Source organism: Neofelis nebulosa, chromosome X, assembly GCF_028018385.1.
Source record: "Neofelis nebulosa isolate mNeoNeb1 chromosome X, mNeoNeb1.pri, whole genome shotgun sequence".
Lineage (NCBI taxonomy): Eukaryota > Metazoa > Chordata > Mammalia > Carnivora > Felidae > Neofelis > Neofelis nebulosa.
In genome coordinates, this window is record NC_080800.1 from 5,589,241 (window position 1) to 5,607,290 (window position 18,050).

Here is an 18,050-nt window from a genome sequence, read left to right on the forward strand (position 1 = left end):
CTTGGTAGCAGTTGATTGGCCAATGGCTTGAAATCTAATCTCATCATTTATATCATACCATTGTATCTAGTGGCAGAAAAACGAAAGGACATTAGATACGACGGGCTGAAGGCAGTCAGACTGCACATAGACACTGGCAGATTAGGAAGTGTTCGTGCCAGGAGACGTTTTCCAACTGGAATTCACCTCGAAAACCATGGAGCCCACTCGGTAGCCCTGTAATCCAGGTGTATGATGCTTCAGACAAACCTTGTTTATGTTGTGACTTCCTGAATGTCAATACCCAACTTAGGGATAGGACGGGATGGGATCCCTCCTATTGCAAATTTGCCGTCGAAGAAATTTTGTTTATCCCTCAGCCTGTGTGATTGAAACTGCTTCCCAAAGATCAGTAAAATATTATATTATCTTCGTATACGGGAATGTTTAGGGAAAGAAAACATGTTTTTTTCCTGAAGGATTTTTATTTGAATAGTATTCACATCAAATTTTCAGAAATATATTTGCAAATGTTTCACCTTTAAGAGCAAAAGATATTAGTATTTTGGAAAGATCCTAGAAGGAAAAATTTTCATCAAGTACCTACCCTGTGCCTCTCCTGGCAACATTATCAGGGGAATACCGGTTTTCATTTTCCCGGCGGTACCAATAAGGAAACTGAGGCCTAGATGATTACTTCAGATGGCTCAGCCATGCCTGCAGAATTGGAATTTAAAAGCAGGGAATCTCTCTCCCGCAGCCAAACTCATAGCTGCCATGTAATACTAAGGGCTTTCTTGGATTCGGTAAGGGTGCCGGAGATGAAAACATTGCATGACAGTGCATTTTTATTTAATTTAAATCCAAGTTAGTAAACCTATAGTGTAATGACGGTTTCTGGAATAGAATTCAGTGATACATCAGTTACACATAGTCCATATAACGCCAGTGCTCATCCCAACAAGTGCCCTCCTGAATGCCTATCACCCATTTAGCCCACCCCCGCATCCAAATCCCCGCCAGCAACCCTCAGTTTTTTCCCTGTATTTAAGAGTCTGTTACGGTTTATCTCCTTCTCAGTTTGTGTCTTATTTTTGTCTCTCTTCCCCCATGTTCATCTGTTGTGTTTCTCAAGTTCCACATGTGAATGAAATCATTGATATTTGTCTTTCTCTGACCATTTCGCTTAGCATAATACCCTCTAGTTCCCTCCACGTTGTTGTAAATGTCAAGATTTCATTCTTTTTGATTGCCGGGTAATAGTCCATTGTATATATAAGCCACATCTTCCTTATCCATTCATCAGTTGATGGACGTTTGGGCTCTTTCCATTATTTGCTTATTATTGATAGTGCTGCTGTAAACATTGGGGTGCATGTATTCCTTCGAACCTGTATTTTTGTATCTTTTCGGTAAATACCTAGTAGTGCAACTGCTGGGTCGTAAGGTAGTTCTGTTTTTAGTTTTTTGAGGAACTTCCACAATATTTTCCAGAGTGGCTGCACCAGTTTCCATCCCCACCAACAGTACGAGAGGGTTCTCCTTTCTCAGCGTCTTCGTGAACATCTGTTGTTTCCTGAATTGTTGTTTTTAGTCACTCTGACTGCCGTGAGGTGGCATCTCATTGTAGTTTTGATTTGTGTTTCCCTGATGATGAGTGATGTTGACCATCTTTTCATGTGTCTGTCAGCCATCTAGATGTCTTCTTTGGAAAAGTGTCTGTCTTTGTTTTTTGCCCATTTCTTCACTGGATTATTTTTGTGTGGGCAGGTTATTGAATTTGATAAGTTCTTTATAGATTTTGGATACTAACCCTTTATCTGATATGTCACTTGCAGACATCTTCTTCCATTCTGTTGGTTGCCTTTCAGTTTTGTTGATTGTTACCTTCACTGTGCAGCTTTTTTCTTGATGAGGTGCCAATGGGTCCATTTTTGCTTTTATTTTCCTTGGCTCCAGAGACATGTCCAGTAGGAAGTTGCTGACGCCACAGTCCAAGAGGTTGCTGCCTATTTTCTCCTAGGACCTTGATGGTTCCCTGCCTCACATTTAGGTCTTTCATCCGTTTTGAATTTATTTTTGTGTAGGCGTAAGTAAGAAAGTGGTGCAGGTTCACTCTTCTGCATGTCGCTGTCCAGTGTTCCTAAAACCATCTGCTGAAGAGACTGGCATGACAGTGCCTTTTGAATCGTCACCCTCCCGCGCTGTAATGTTTGCTGACCATACATCTGTTTTTGCTTACGAGGTTTGGAACTTTTCCATTTTAAACGGTTTCAGAACTTTTTATATGTGGACAGCTTAGTTATTTGATTAAAGTATCCCATACTAATTTCCCTGTAAATCAAGCAGAGTATTTTTATAGAGATTGTCTAAATACCTTTAGGCATCTAAGGATGACTTTTTAGAAGGTGGAATTTAATTCTGTTCTTCACTGAGACCTGGTGAATGTGGGGTTTTTCCCCTATATAAACTTTTGATGAATGTGGGAGTCGGCAAAATCTTCCTTCAGATTTCTACCACATTATTCTTGTTGGTCATTTCAATGGGAAAAGAAACTTCTTCTCTGAAATGTGTTCCTGAGAGGCCCCCACATCTCCTCTTTGCCACTGGGTAGCCAACTGTGTGTTTGGTTTGAGTCATCTTAGGGAGGAAGCTTTGGAGACAGGGCGGATTTATGTTTTCATGAAAACACACTAAGAGAATGGAATTCTCCGTCCTGAATCACTGTAATTTCAAGACATCATTTCACAAAAGAAAATATTTCCCCGTGTTTGTGTTTGCTTGTCTGGGGCTGATGAAATGTGGAATTCATGGTGGGATTATTCTCTGCGTCTCCTTTTGGTGTTCTTGGTCTCATGAATGATACCCTGTTAGCCTTATAACACACTAGGGTTGAAAGTTCAGCTAATAGCTTTTGTTTTGTTTTGCTTTGCTTTAAGAAATGATAAAAATTCTTAATTCAGATATTTACCTTCTCTCAGCCCACCCCACCCCCAGGGAAAAACATGCCTCTTCCACTGAAAGAATATCTATTAAAATGATAAAATATTTTAGCCTTCATTGTAATTCTAGTTGTTGAGGAGAGTGAACCACTACATGAAGCTTTTAAGCTGAATCCTCTGTTTTATGCTAACCTCATTTAGAAACACTTCTGCAACATTTACAGATTTTTCCACATCCAGTTGTTTCCAAAGACCGACTGATGAACTTGAAACTTTTCTTTGTTTTCCCACTCATATGTATATAACTGATGCTTCAGGCAGAGACATAATCACCAAAGTAATTCCCAGACAGAAGGAGGAATTCGTTTTCTCGAGCTTCTGTTTAAAAGGGAAAAAAAAATTCTCTTATAATAAGAAATCCCATCCATGCTCTCTACCTCATAAAGTTGTGGCTGTTATATTTGGTTGGTTGATTGCGTATAAGTTTCAAACTTGCTGGTGTGTGATGTACATTGTTTAATGGTTAAACCATTAACCTGTATTCCCCGCGGGGTATATCACTTCAAAAAAGGATCACTACTGTGGAAATGTGACTCTTTGGAAAATTTCTAATTTCAAACAGATTTTTCTCTACCATAGGGAGTTTTTTTTTTTTTTTTTTCCCCTAGCTATGGGGAGTTTAGACACTTAGAAAAAAATACAAATTCATAAGGTCTCTAGTAAAAATACAATATTTATAAGGTCTCTAGTCTTATTTGCTATGAACGTATAATGTATAAATTTATATTAAATATGGACATGCATAAAATGTACATTAGATTTATTCTATATTGATATGAAATATTTAACAGCAAAGTCCCATTCAGATGCAGGGAGGAATATTTTCAATTTCTGTGACACAAAATCTACCATAGGCTTAATTTTGTCTTGTGATGACCAAAAAGGTAGGTTTGGCAGGTAGTCAGGAGATTCAGGAAATGCTTTGGAGCAAAATGAAGCACATTTAGGACTGAGCCAGCAACAGTGAGGGGGGGGACGCAGGGAACACGTAACAAGACATGTTGGAATGTGAGAATACGTAGCTTCTCCTCAGTGAGCCCTGAGCCTTCCACGTGTGAGGGAGAACACACTCCCAGTTCCCACCCAGGGCTCTGCCTTCCTTGAAGGCATCTGAAGAGATTTTTGATGGGCAACAGTGCAATTCTGTTGTGACACTGGTAGAAAGTAGCAGCATAATTAGAAGGCCAATATGAAGCAAGTAAACTTAGGTTTAGCGCTTTAAAACATTATACAGCATGGTACTGGGTTGACTATCACCCCAAAAGTCATGTCTACCTGGACCGATGAATGTGATCTCATTTGGAAAAAAGATCTTTACTGATGTAATCAAGTTCAGATGAAGTCATGGTGGGTTACATTGGGCCCCAAACCCAGGGACTGCTGTCCTTATAAGCAGAGGGAAATGTGGACACACAGAGAATGCCATATGACAACCGGGGCTCACATCCAGAGGGATGTACCCACGAGCTAGGGAACGTCAAGGTTTGCCAGCAACCACAAGAGTCCAGAAGGGGCAAGGAAGGATCCTCCCTAGAGTCTTCACTGAGAGCACGGTCCTGGGGACAGCTGGATTTCCAACTTCCAGCTTCCAGCTTCCAGAACCGTGAGAGATGAAAATCTCTTTTCAGCCCCCTGGTTTGTGGTAATTTGTTCCAGAAGCCCCAGGAAAGGAATACAAATACAACAGAAGTTTCCATTCTTCTGTCTCTGACGGGAACACTTAATACCAGAAGCATGGGGCCAGGATCTTTGTGTTGTCAGTCACGGCCCCTTGTCTTCCTGGCTTAGGGGAAAGGTAAGACACCATTGCTTAATTGAAATGCCATATCCACACATTGTCAAGTTGATGAGTGACTCTCATTTAGAGGTCCTTTCAATTTGATTCCATTTGATTAGCTCAGCCAGGGAGCCCCGAGCCTCCTGAATCTAATGAGTTGAGAGAGTAAATAAAGCTAATATGACTCGATCTGTATTTTTCTTCTTTTTCTTTTTTTTCTTTTCTTTCTTTTCCTTTTCTTCTCTTTCTTTCTTTCTTTTTTTTTTTTTTTTTTTTGATGGCTTGATCTATATTGTTGAACAAGTTTTGTTTTTTGTTTTTTTACGAACATGAGAGCAATCCAAATGCACAACGTCTTAGGCAATACACAGTGTCAAGATGGCTGGGGCACATGTTGGTGGGGAGAAGTATACATGGGTTGGAATTCTTGAAAACCAGGTTTGCAACCTGGACAGTGAAAGGCGAGAGAGGGGCTCAGCCCCTTGGGCATCAGTTTTCTCATGCCAGCAATGGGGAGGAAATACATCTTGGCAGACCTGTGCAGGGGGGATTCTTGGAATCAACAAATGTCAGCCCCTAGCTCAGGGCTGGGGGCTTTGTCAGCACAGGATGCCTCCTACCGTCCTCCCTGCTGCTCCTGCCTGGTGCTTTTGTGAGAACATTGAAGGTCAGTCTGCTGGAAGACGGCGGTGTGGACCATCGTCCTACTGACATCTACATATGACAGAGAGATGTCAGCTCTAGGGGGAAGCCGTCAGAAATTACCACTAACTTGGGGGGTTAAAGCAACAGAAATTTACCATCTCACACTTCTGGAGGCTGTAAGTCCAGACTTAAGGTGTCCTTCAAAAGACCTCCCCCAACCTCAGTGTCCCCAGTGCCCCCACCCCTGCATATTCCCACCCAGGTCTCCCTGCTGCCTCCCCTCCTTCCCATCACCATCCCCGCTGTCACTCAGCCATCCAGGCCTTTGCTTGTTCCCCTCCTGGTACAGACACGAGGGAGGGTTTTCCCGGCAGCTTTCTGGTGCGTTCTCCATCCTGCCGCCAGACAGACTTGTTACAGCGCAGATCTGATTATATGCTTCCCGCACCCTAGCCGTCCACAGGATCCAAGTTCTCGTCATCTTTCCTGGAAACGTGTTCCTGAAGGTGGAGTAGGAGGAGCACATATCACACACCTGTCAGTCCAGCCCCTGGGCCAGGAAACCAGAGAGTCCCCTTGCTCCCACCTTCTCTTCCAAACTCCCCTCCTTCTCTAAAGGTCGCCGCTGTCTCAGGATCGAGTTCTGACTCCCTTGATAGCCCCTGTGGTCTAGCCTCAGTGTCTGCTACTTTTTTTTTTTTTTCCTACTAGTAAAACGAAACCAGCTGGTTTTCCCACTTGTGCCGTTGAAAGCCTCCAGACGCACGTAAGTGCTTTTCCTGCTGCCTGGAACACTGTTCCCTCACTTCTCTGCTAGCTCCTTCGTGCTTGCAAAGCCCACCGCCAGGATGACCTTGGGCAAGAAAGCTCCCTGATCCCCTGCTGGCTGCTCACCTTCTCTCCATCCCTGCAGATGATGAGCATAGGGGCTGTTGCTGTGGGTGTTTCCTCAGAAGGCTTCTTGAAATCGGTCCTTTTGTGCACCTCCAGCTTCTAACAAGATGTAGGACAGGATACACAATGGCATATACACGTGTGTGTATTCCGCAGGTATTTATATGGCACCGTCTGTTCACACAGAACTCCGTATGTGAACGTGGAGCTCTACGTATGAATATGAATCGCTGTTGAGTAAATCACTTGGTGAACAAACCAACAGATGAAGCTCACAGCTCTGACCCTCTGCGCTGCCCTAACACCCCACGGTGATGAGTGTGAAGGACAACTTGACATCACCTGCAGTCCACTGCCCCCCCCACCGCGTCCCCCTCTGTCTCCTCCCCCTGCTTGAACTTCTCAGCCTTCCTGCCTGCCATGCCACCTCCACCCTCCTGGTTTGCTGCCCTAGGGCTGCCCAGGAAGGTACGGCCAGGCTTCCATTCACCCTGGGTAGAGTTTAGGTCTTGTCCGTGTGCCTCCGGGGAGGTCTGACACTGACCTCCCTGGGGCGCATGGCCCAGCAGATCATCCTGTACGCAGCTAATCCTCCCGCACTCTCCACAGCCCGCCCTGTGCCGGGATGCACTCCCGAGTCCTGGCAGGGGGTCTGGAGGCCGCCCTGTGAGGCTCTCCACTGGCCTGCTAACTACCAGGCAGGTGCTGGTCTTTGCTGAGCACATTCCTGGGAAGCCTGGCTCTCCTGCTTCACTCAGCACCTGTCCACCCAGCACAGAGCCCTCGCACTTCAGTCTGTGGGCACCTGAGGACTGTGGGTTCAACGCAAATTCTGCTTCACTTGATGACCATGCAGTGACACGTGCCTTGCCCTACTGGGCTGCTCCTACAGCACCAGGGACCAAACCCTAACCAGAGAAAAAGATTTCTACAAAGGTCTAAGGACCTTCCCTGCCTCAGATTGAACAAGCAGGTTCATTCTGTCTGATGGAGCCTGTGGGGGTAACTAAAGTTCTGAGGAAACCATCCCCTTACAACGAATGTGTTGCAAGTGTCCACTTTTTGCCCAGCATCAGGCTGTGGTGGCCCCAAGATGCATTCTCTACCCTCCTTGTGCTCCTGGCTCATTGGGAGTCAAAGAGTCATTATGTAAACATGTGGATAAGTACAAAATGACTATTCAGCCAGTGGTTGAAGGGCAAGAAGGAGGGAGCCATGTTAAGAGTTAGAGGGACAGCATTCTATGTAAACGTTTATAGTATGTATACAGGCACATACATGGGTCCTATGGTGAGAGAATTATTTTATGTGTTTTATTCAAGCAAAGGAAAGCCTGGTGTTAGGTTGAGGGAGGATGGGCTGGCGGAAAGGCCCCCAGCTTGAGTGCCTGAAATTACTTATTTGCTCCAACTTACTCATTCACGACTCTTACTTTAATTTTTGCTTTGTCTGTGTTGACATATCCTTAAAAGTATTTGATCACAACAAACACATTCGCTTCAATGGTGTTCCTCTTATGTCTTAACGTTTTTTAAAGTTTCACAAGAGAGGTGAGCAAGTAATTCTCAGTTTTCCTTTCATTTGTAAAACTGAATTCCAGAAAGTGTCCCTTCAAATACAATCCAAGAAAAGAGAAGGAAACTGAGAATTTTCTAAACCTTCTGTATGTCAGGGACAGAAATTAGTGATTTGTATAGGATTTGTCAAAATAGACCCGAAAATAATTGTTCATTCAAAATGTGGTCAAGCTAAGATGTGTTTGTTTAACACAAAGGTAGTTTGTGTTGAGCTGTATGGGTGTGCGTGTGTGTAAAATATCCATGCATGATTCTTTTGAGGGCAGAAGATTTATTCTTACCTCTTCATATCCTTTGCACAAACAATAGCTTCTTTGATTTGGCATGCTTTTGTTTGCTGCAATAGTAAAAATCGTGTGATGTTTCAATGCACCATAAATTAAGGTCCCCAGGGAATTAGAAATATGTCACCCGAAAGATACGACGATGTTGTATTTTCTCCATCCTCCCGAATCCTTCAGGCTCACAGTACTTCCAGCTTAGACGTATCCTCAAGTTTCATGTCACACTCTTCCGTTCGTGCATTTCAGAGCTTTTTAAAAAATTGTCTTTGGCATTTGAAAATTGGGAATCTTGAAAACTGTCCGTGTGACCCAGCTCCCCGATGTGTCACTTGCCCCTCTGCCAGGTACATGACACAGACTTTGCGATGAGCGTCGAATCAGGGTACCGATTTTCCTGTCGCCTGAATTATGCATGGCTTGCAGCTATCCTTGTTCTCCGCCAGGCGGTCGCATGTAGGGGAGATCCTGAGCTCTCTCAAGGGGGTTGTCCGTGCTGCAGCGACACCCAGAAGTGTGGGTTTCTCATCCAAAATGCGACATCGGAAGGCGTGTCCTGCCCGGGCATACCCGAGCACGGCGGCTTGCTCACACAAGATCAGACAAGGCTGTTAAATCACAGTTTCTCTTTCTGCAAACCCAGATCGTCCCCGGGGCTGTCCAGCCCGCAGTTTGTTTATTTGTACCTTTGCCGTCTAAGCCCCCAACATGGAAAATATTAAAGATGTTGGTGAACTCCAAGGTCTGAAATCATTCAGTTTAACAGAAAAGAAGCACTGGAAATATCCTAGGAAATATTTACATGATTAATAGTGCGTAATGGGAACATAAGCACCAGGGCGGAATGCAGCCGAATCTTGAGGATCGGGGAGCAGAGTACTAGCTGGGACGGTTAACGGGGGCCAGGCTTCAGCCAGACCCTCAGCTGTGCTTTAGTGCGGAGTTCTGCAGGATAGTGAGGGAGTCCTGGATGACCGACCAGAAACAGGGCACCGGCCCTGGTTGTGACGCCGTCTTGTATGACCAAGGGACCATGTGACTTAGCTGGAAGTCAGGTGTACCCTCAGGGACATGAGTCATCTGTGTACGTGCTCCCCAGAGCCCTGTGGGTTGTAAGAGTCCCAGGTTCACATGTGTGTTCTCTTTACATAGCAGATGTCTCCTGCACGGGGGAACCCCGCGTGTGGATGTTCAGCTCCCCCTAGCGGATGTGTCTCCCCTGCCCAGGGGAACCCCGCGTGCAGGTTTTCACCCCATCTTTCCATTTCGGGGATCATCACGTTCACACTGTCACTGGCTAACCATTCTTCTCCTGTCTTCTCTGCTTCACTTGCCATCTGGTTGAGCTTTGCCCTCCCCCATGCCCCATACCCACTGCCACAGACAAGTACCAGACAAGTATGTCCCAAGCGAAGTAGGCCTGCCTTTCTGCACAACAGACCCAGGCCCCCGTGTAGGACTGAGGGCGTCCCCACCACCACACAGACTCTGCTGCCTGGGGACGGAGGCAGAGGTCCGCAGGCCAGCATGTCACAGCTCCACGAGCTCAGGCCAGGGCACCCAGGACACTACCGAGATGTCCTCTGTCACAGGGCTTCAGGCTGCTTCCCATGAAGGCTCAGTTCATCATTCCACCCCACTGTTTCTGTCGATGTACCTTTAAAAGGTTTTTTTTTTTTTAATGGTTATTTATTTTTGACAGAGACAGAGCACGAGGGGGATAGGGACAGAGAGAGGGAGACACAGAATCCGAAGCAAGCTTCAGGCTCTGAGCTGTCAGCACAGAGCCCGATGCAGGGCTCGAACTCACGAACCGTGAGATCATGAAGTCAGACGCTTAACCGACTGTGCCACCCAGGCACCCCTGCCGGTGTACCCTTAGTTGTGCACAAGGCTTTTGTGCAAACTTCTGGGCGCAAGCCTTGGATCGGGGCCTTGCTACTCAAAGTGTGGTCCCCAGACCAGCAGCATCTGGATCCCTGGGAGCTCCTCAGGATGCAGAGCCCCAGGCTCTCCCAGCCCCCCTGAACCAGCGTTGGCATTTCAACAGCATGTCTCTGCCCAGTAGGGGAAGGTCAGGGCTCTGCTTCCCCCCAAGCCGAGGCGCCTTCTTCTCATCCCGTGGGTGTGTGTGCGAACAACCCGCTCCCTTGTCACATCCCTATATCTCAGGAAGCCCTGCTTAGTCACACGAATGGCGCTCAGAGTGTGATACACTGGGAGTCCCTGCTATCTTAATAACTGAGTGTTCAGAGATAAGAGGAAGTCCTCTCTGGAACCCACAACATGGATACATGTCCCTATTAAATATCCTCAAATACCTCAGATAAAAGTGCCTACTTTTTAACTTCAGTTAAAAAAAAAAAGCAACATCTTGTCATTATCTTTGTATGTGCCTGTCTTGTCCAGAAGACACCGAAGTCTGGGAAGGCAACAGTTGTGTCTGTTTCTTGTTCCAGGGGTAGTGTGCCAGATTTTAGCATGAAAAGCACAGGACTTGGTTAAGCTGGAAGGTCCGAGAAACAATGAGTTGATTTTATTTTTGTTTTTTTGTTTTTTTTTTTTTTTTTTTTTAGAGAGAATGCAAGCCGGGCAGAGGGACAGAGGGAGAGAGTCTTAAGCAGGCTCTGCGCTCAGCACACAGCCTGACGCAGAGCTCCATCCCATGACCCTGGGATCATGACCTGAGCCTAAATCAAGAGTCAAACGTTCAACTGACTGAGCCACCCAGGTGCCCCAGAGTTGGTTTTATTTTAGAGGAAGTATACCCCAGGTGATACTTGAATCGTGCTTATTATTAAAAAAAAATATTTGTGGGAGCGCCTGCGTGGCTAAGTTGGTTAAGCGTCCGACTCCAACTTGGGTCATGATCTCATGGTCTGTGAGTTCGAGCCCCGCGTCGGACTTTGTGCTGATAGCTTGCAGACTGGAGCCCGCTTCAGATTCTGTGTCTCCCTCTCTTTCTGCCCCTCCCATGCTCATGCTCTCTCTCTGTCTCAAAAAGAAATAAAAACATAAAAAATAAAAATAAAAGTTTGTTATGTTCTCTGATCTTCACATCTAACTCAGCACATTGTATTTTGTCTGGTCACCGTGTCTGGACCTCTGCCCTCAACTCAGTTGAGTGAGTTACTCAGTGTTACTGAACACCCCAGATGGGATGTTCAGTAAATTTTGAACACTAACATTACCAGGCAAAGAAGTGAATATGTGGGGGCGCCTGGGTGGCGCAGTCGGTTAAGCGTCCGACTTCAGCCAGGTCACGATCTCGCGGTCCGTGAGTTCGAGCCCCGCGTCGGGCTCTGGGCTGATGGCTCGGAGCCTGGAGCCTGTTTCCGATTCTGTGTCTCCCTCTCTCTCTGCCCCTCCCCCGTTCATGCTCTGTCTCTCTCTGTCCCAAAAATAAATTTAAAAAAACGTTGAAAAAAAAAAAAATTAAAAAAAAAAAAAAAGAAGTGAATATGTGAAGTGTGTAAATGGAGCGGATACTTGGGGAAGAGAACAGCCATGACAAATCAGAGCCCGGCTTGTTTCAACCAACTTGGAAGCCCTTCAGAATGGCTTTCAAAGAGGAGCGTTAGTGGATGGGTTACTTCTGTGAGGAAAAGGGAAGTACCCCCAGGGCAGTTACCGTGTGGCTTTGGGTTCGTGGAAGAGTGAGGCTTCCTTCAGGGAGATTTGTACCAGTAAAACGTGTTGCATACATTAGCCCCGGGAACGTTTGCTGGCTTCCTACGTGGCTCATGAAATTGTTTAATGGCACAACTTGACACAGCGGTAACGTACATTTGTTCCTTTGGTGAACACAGTAAATTTAGACTTAAAAAGAGGGACAGTTGTGATGAAAGAGCAGTAAAAAACAATGGAAGCTCTCCCGTGTAGCTATAAATGAAATGTATTAAACTGAAGGAGACTAACCCAATCCTGAGTAATTGTTTACTATTTACGCCATGCTTAATACATTGCATTGTTATATCTGGTTTCTTCCCCACCCACCCCCCATCCCTGCCTTTTTCATGGAACTGCATGGTGGTCTCTTGCTGTGGTCAGGGTGTTCGTCCCTGGCCTGGACTCTGGTCTTCCCCGCGTGCGTTGCTGTGGTCTGTGGGAGGTTTATCACACTGGATGCATGTGGAAGCTTGGGAAGTGCTGGCGTGATTGGGCTGGACCTCTCTTGCCCCTTTGCCGATGGCTGGAGAATATGTCCCAGCTAGCTGCCGAAGGATGAGACACAGCTGGAACACAGCCCAGTCACTCCTTCTGCCCCAGCCAAGACCAGCCAACAAGCTGAGTTTTATGTGAGCCCAGCACTCGTCAGCTGAACCGCCTCTGTGACCACCACCCCGCCCCCGCTGACATCATACACATGAGTAACAAACACCATTGTACGCCTCTGGGATTTGTGGTTGGTTGCTTGTTATACAGCAGTAGCCGGGCAGTACATAACAGATCCAAGGACAGAACTAATTTAGGAACCCTCCTTTTTGTACAGAGCCCTTACAAAATCTTATGTCTCTGGTTTTGTCCTCTCCCACTCTGTACGAAACCTACTCCCCTTCAAATATTGCCCAGTGGTCTGGTGATCTTGAGGAAAGTGGTCCTGTGTGTTGGATAGCTAGTCTTGCTTTCTGAGCACTTCCAACCACTTTGATCCCCCTCCTGGAGGCAGCTCTAACGAGGTGTCCTCCTGTTGAAAATGTTACAAGTCCCTCCTGTGTGCGACTGGTGCTTCCCCAAGTAGCCCGCAGCACTCTCCAAGGACAGTACACTCCCTGCTGATTCTAATGCCCGTGGCTGAGCTGGCCCTGAGGCCACTTGTCCATGCCGACCAGAGCTGTCTCCATCCCTCCTGAGACCCATCAGTCCTCACGCAGAGGGCACTGCAGACGACAAACAGCCCTCAGCTCCTATTTTTCTGTATAGCAACGTCAGGAAGTGGTATGTTTCACGTCCACCCTACGTACACGAGATACTCATGATGCATTTCATAGCCCTTTTTCAGTGTCCAGTGGCTGCTGTTACCCAGTCACCACAAACTTGGTGGCATAAAACAAGACACATTTACCGTCTCACGGTACTGGAGATCACAAGTTCAACATGAGTATCTTCGGACAGAAATCAAGGTGTCAGCAAGGCTACGCTCCATCCAGAGGCTCTAGGGACAAATCTATGTTGCCTCTTCCAGATTCTCATGGCTGCTGGCATTCCTTAGCCTGTGGCCTTGTCATTCCATCACTGTCACATCACATTGCCTTTTTTTTTCTCTGCCTCTCTCTTACGAGGACATCTGTAGTGGCCATTAGCGCCCCCCAGGATAATCCAGGATAATCTCCTCACCTCAAGACCCTTCATCACATCCGCAAAGTCTTTCTCATACTATGTAACATGTAGAGGTTCCAGGGGTTCATTCATCATCTGTTGGAGGGGGGCATTATTCAGACTTCCCCAAATCTTATTTACACTGAGAAACTTGGTGAGAAATCATGAATATTAAGTTTGCCAGGAACAGATTTTCACCCCTGAGAAAGCCAATCAAGCATTCAACAAATATTTTATGGAGAACTTATTATGACCTTTAAATATTGACCCCCAAGAGTGAATCACAGGCTCTCTTGCAACTTAGGCGTCAGTCAGCAACCAGACCCCCTTTGGTCCCCAGTGACCATCTGTTTAGTCCAGACTCTTCTTTATGTTCCACACCCACGCATCCAACTGCGTCCACTTGTGAATCTCAAAGGTCCATCAAACTCAACATTTCCCAAAACAAAACTGTTTAGAAACACAAGACCACATCTGGTCACTGCACTAGTGAGAAGTCATCTGTGACGTTCCACTGTTGCTGGGATGAATTCCAGCATCCCCCCACCCCAGCCCCCATCCTGCCAGACTTTCAAACCTGGGCTGCAACTTGTGTTTGGGATGATCTTGCGTTATCCTTCCCTTTTAGAGTGATACCTCATATGCACTTGGGTACTTTTGCTGAATTGTGACTTCCTGCATGAGCATTGCTCTCAGCACCTGGCATGAAATATTGCATCCATCCTGTGTAATGAGTAAGCTCCTAATCTCCCCTCAGACACAGACCATACTTCCTTAGCAGGGCCATAGCTACCCACCCACCGTGGTGTGATTATTTCTTCACAGCACTTATTCATAATTCAATAGAAAAGAATAGTAATTCTAGAAAAGAATAGGGTAATGATTTGTCTATTGCCTCCCTCCCAGCCAGTGTGTCTTTTTTCTCTGTTGTAGCTCTAACAAAGTACCTTATACATAATAGATGCTTAATAAATATGTCTGTAAAGAAAACATATGAATGCGACACCTGGGTGGCTCAGTTGGTGAAGCGTCCGACTTCAGCTCAGGGCATGATCTCATGCTTCAAGGGTTTGTGCCCCGTGTCAGGCTCTGTGCTGACAGCTCAGAGCCTGGAGCCTGCTTCCGATTCTGTGTCTCCCTCTCTTTCTCTGCCCCTCCCCCCCTCACACTCTGTCTCTGTCTCTCAAAAATAAATAAGCATTAAAAGAAAATAAAAAGAAAGAAAATACATGAATGTATCCTGGTGAATGAAACAGACCTAATCCTTGTCTTCTCCAAGGTAGTATGTCTCTGTTCCACTCACACATACCATGGTTGTATAAAGTTTTCCCTTCAAAGTCCTGAATACGTTGACTTTTTGCTTTTGGTGCTTTCTCTTGCTAGTTTACAATGAGGGGTCAGCTTCCTTCCATACTATCATAAACTAGTTTACTTTACTTGATATTGGAGGCACTTTTTACTCCTTTGTACTGCAGTTTTTTAAAAGCTTCATAGAGAATATACATGTGTTTTCAGGAATTTTGCCAAGAACTCAATGGATCTGCTAATTCTATACAGCCTTTTAATTTTTTTCATTTTTTTTTAAATTTTTTAGAGAGAGAGAGCATGAGCTGGGAGAGGAGCAGAGGGAGAGAGAATCCCAAGCAGGCTTCACGTGCAGCACAGAGCCCGACACGGGGCTCGATCCTGGACCCTGGGATTACGACCTGAGCCAAAATCAAGAGTTGGGCGTTAAACTGACCGAGCCACCCAGGTATGCCAATACTTCTCATTTTTAAGCTCAATTACATTTTTGATAATTTTGAGAAGTGAAGGTAGTTATATCAGATGCCTTTTGACACATGGGTTCACTACACAGCTCTCTCCTTTTTTATTGTCACATTTTGAAGTTTATAGAATGTGTTTTCATATTTTGGGGGGTTTTGGCACGAGTCATTGTGTTAGCTTTTACTTGTTTGCTCCTCGGTGCGTTTGTGTTTATTGGCTTTCTTCCACTGTCTTTATCTACTTTCTCCCTGCATCTCAACTTAAATAATGTCTCATGAAAATAACCAGATGTAGACGTTCTTTGGATTAATAAAACAAAAGATAAATAACATGAAAGATGGCCATGGAAGGATCAATAATGATAGTCCTTTTGAACTCAGGACTATAATTAATCTAGTATATACTGTTAAGATCCAGGACTATTTTAATCTTATTTAGTATACTGTAAATAAAATACTGTCTGCGGTATACATTTAAATACTGCCTGGCTTATCTCTCAAATTTAATATAATTATTTGTATCTCATTTTGGCTGCAGTTAGAGTACACAAACTTCATACAAATCTGACATAAAATGAATGCTAAGTTATTTTTATTTGAGTCATAACTAAGAGCACGTGATAAGCACACCCATTATAGAGATAGATAGAACATTATAGTCAGGAATTAGCAAACAAACCTGCCACAGTTAAGGGGTTGTATTGATATAAAATATAGCCTACTTAGCACTATAATTTACTCACTGACCTACTGTGTTTTATAAAATTGTAGAGTGTGAACCAGATTGAATAAGCACAATAATGGAGGGAAAAGATTGGTAGAAAAATTTGGGAAGAATCTAGACATCTAGAGGTTAAGAGATCTCAAAAATCATCTACAAAAGCCTTTTTGTAATTGATGTGAGGATTAGATGTAACTGGTTTGTTCTACTTCATATATAATAATTCTATTCAATTGGTTGACAAATTGGCCTGTTGACAAAGATTGCATTGTCTCTGGTGATGATTCTGTGTGGCATGATCAGTTTGACTGCAGTGATGGTGGGAAGGTCCCAACTCTGCAGTAAAATGAACAAGTTTAAGGGTCAGGGAAGGCAATCCAGTCTAGTCTTTCATGGTGGAGATGGTCTTGTATTCAATGGGAGGTGGGAGGTCACCTTGAGAAACTGGAAGAGCCGATTGAAGTAGGCCAGCCAAACACATCAGCAGGAAGTGGGGTTCACCTCTTGAGATAGAATCCCAGGCTGGGCCATGGGGCCATGTGGCCATGCATAGTGACTGGCCAGAACATGTTGCACAGGTGTTAAGAAGACTGTGGTGTCAGGGATATTCCAGGACAAGCACTCATGACCAATAGGCCAGTTACCGTATGTGGAGTAAAGGGCAGTGATCTGGTGAAGGGTCAACATGGGAGCCAATGTAGCCAAAAGCAATCTGAGAGACCTCAGGGTGGTAGATGGAGTCTCCTTGAATCCGTTGAAGCTGAGGTCTACATTAGCGCTAGACCCTAGGACAGCCAGACATGCAGATAGATGTGAAGATTCTAAAACGAAGAGAGTAGTAGAACACGAGAGCCAGGCGGGACCGCCTGGATTTTTATTATTATAATAATTATCACATGTGTGTCTCTAGTGAGGGTCTAGCACTCATGTGTAAAAGTGGCAAAACACGATTTTAATGCAATATATGCAGCCACTTCTCATGTATTGCTTCTTCAAATTCTTGATAATCTCATGGAGTAGTAAAGCTGTAATAAATCTCCACTAAAATCTCACGCGAACACAATCTCACAGCATGAATAGACCACCAACGGACCCCGGTAGTCCGTCTGTGTATCTCAGCATGCTCCAAGGACATCTGGCTGAACACCCATGCCCTGCCATTTCAAGCTGTGCACAGAGGAACAGGGCTTCTGGGAGAGCGGGATAGGCACTGTCGCCATATGCAAACACAGGCTGAGTGACCCTTGGAAGAAATAATGTAGATTTCCAAGCATCTGGAGGGTGCACTGGACTAACTTACCACTAAGAGATCTTAAAAAGCCTAACATAATTTGTCTGTGATTCAAGTAATGTGAAACATGACAAGGAGGCGTCTGGCCCTTCAGAACAGAAACGGTCACTTTTCAGTAGCCCACACTACCCGTAAGTCTGAGAAGAAGGCATAGCATATCCCAAGGACACTAATGTAACCACATAACTGGAATAACAGAAATTTCAGTGGAGAAGCAAGGAACAGAGGAGGTGATTTAGGAAAGGGACACACAACTGTGAGAGTTCATCTTGAAAAGTAAAAATAGTTAATGGAATGTCTTACTTGATTAAAAAATGGGCTCTAGTTGGGCCACCTGGGTGGCTCAGTCCGTTAAGCATCTGACTCTTGATTTCGGCTCAGGTCATGATTCAAGGTCGTGAGATTGAGCCCTGCACTGACCTCTGCGCTTGTGCCAGCATGGAGCCTGTTTGGGATTCTCTCTCTCCCTGTCCCCCACTCACACTCACGAGCGCATGCTCGCGCTCTCTCTCTCTCTCTCTCCCTCAAAATGAATAAACTTTGAAAAATGAGCTATAGGGACACCTGGGTGGCTCAGTCGGTTGAGCGTCCGACTTCAGCTCAGGTCATGATCGCTCGGTTTGTGAGTTTGAGCCCTGCATCAGGCTCTGTGCTGATGGCTCAGAGCCTGGAGCCTGCTTTGGACTCTGTCTCCCTCTCTCTCTCTGCCCCTCCCCTGCTTGCTCTCTCTCTCTCTCTCTCTCTCTCTCTCTCTCTCTCTTTCTCTCAAAGATAAATAAAACATTAAAAAAATTTTTT

General features: G+C 45.3%; 1 long non-coding RNA gene across 7 annotated transcripts in view; it reads left to right on the forward strand.

Annotated features, from left to right (window-relative positions):
• The window catches only part of LOC131503113 (uncharacterized), a 545,963-nt gene that overhangs the window by 312,752 nt on the left and 215,161 nt on the right, over positions 1-18,050 (forward strand). For all 7 annotated transcript variants that reach the window (XR_009257328.1, XR_009257325.1, XR_009257327.1 and 4 more), the window contains one exon: positions 15,069-15,227. This is a non-coding gene — a long non-coding RNA (uncharacterized LOC131503113). The remainder of the gene's footprint in view (positions 1-15,068; positions 15,228-18,050) is intronic.